At 42.0% G+C, this 1,359-nt stretch overlaps 1 pseudogene; it reads right to left on the reverse strand.

Annotated features, from left to right (window-relative positions):
- Window positions 1–515: 515 nt before the first annotated feature.
- LOC102874159 lies at window positions 516–1,273 on the reverse strand (annotated as a pseudogene).
- Window positions 1,274–1,359: the final 86 nt, after the last annotated feature.

Here is a 1,359-nt window from a genome sequence, read left to right on the forward strand (position 1 = left end):
GCCTATAACCATCTCAAGCTAACATCCAATTAATTTTAAACATTGGTAGAAAATGCAATTTAAACAATTAGAAAAACAAAACAAAAAATGTTACCACATTTGCCTCTAGAACTGTGATTAACCTCTCTTAGATGCTTGCATCACCTAGAAGTCTAATGGCTTTCAAATACAATACCTATTTCTAATGGTGATCTTGCCACAGACTGGGTACATACTGGGACAGTAATGCTGAAAAAGCTTCTGTACAGTCCTGTTACTGTCTTAAAAGAACCTAAAAGCTGGGACCAGTAAAATCCACAGAAATTCACTCTTGCCTTTAAGAACTTTTGAAACTGGTTTTTTTTTTCTTTAAAAACCACCACAAACCAAAACAAAACCAACAGGGCAGGAACCTAAATTCTGAGGCCAAATGTAAGAGTCAGATTTGGTGGTTCTCAGTGACAATGGGGGACTTTCCAAGGGGTAGGAAGGGGAAGAGTGGGGTAGTCAGAGATGATTTCTTGGCTTTTTATGTCTCACTGATTTTCATCTTCCACATCCTGCAGTGCTTCTTTATTCTGTACTTCACCATCACCCTGCATGTCTGAAGTCCATAGTGTCAGATTATCACGTAACAGCTGCATGATAAATGTAGAGTCCTTGTAACTTTCTTCACTCAGAGTATCCAGTTCTGCAATTGCATCATCGAAAGCTGCCTTTGCCAACCTTCAGGGTCAGGGGTATGAAGAATTTCATAGTAGAATACGGAAAAGTTGAGAGCAAGACCTAAGCGGATTGGATGCATTGGTGGAAGTTCTGTCATTGCGGTATCACTAGCAGCTTTATAAGCCACTAGGCTGTTCTCAGCAGCCTCCTTCCTGTCATTCTCTGTGGCAAATTCAGCCAGATACCTGTGGTAGTCGCCTTTCATTTTATAATAGAAAACCTTGGACTCACCATTGTTAGCTGCTGGAATAAGGTGTTTGTCCAGTACATTCAGAATGTCACAACAGATTAACTTTCGCTCAGTCTCGACCATTTGCCAATATTTCCGAATCATTTTTAGTTTGTCTCCTCCTCCCTTGTTTTCTTCTTTCTGTTCAATGCTGCTGATTATTCTCCAGGAGGCTCTTCTAGCTCCAGTCACATTTTTATATGCAACTGATAGGAGGTTTCTTTCTTCAGCTGTCAATTCCATATCCATCCCTGCTATTTTCTTCACTGATTCCACCATTTCGTCATATCGCTCAGCCTGCTCAGGCAGCTTCACCTGGTACACCAGATCCTCCCAATCATCCACAGAGCATCCATGGTGGCGGTGACTCAAGCAAGGTCTGCGCGATGGATGGAAGCGGATAGCGTCTCCGACTCTCTCTGCTC

Source organism: Elephantulus edwardii, unplaced genomic scaffold (genome assembly GCF_000299155.1).
Source record: "Elephantulus edwardii isolate Elephantulus edwardi_28Jun2011 unplaced genomic scaffold, EleEdw1.0 scaffold00289, whole genome shotgun sequence".
NCBI classification, from domain to species: domain Eukaryota; kingdom Metazoa; phylum Chordata; class Mammalia; order Macroscelidea; family Macroscelididae; genus Elephantulus; species Elephantulus edwardii.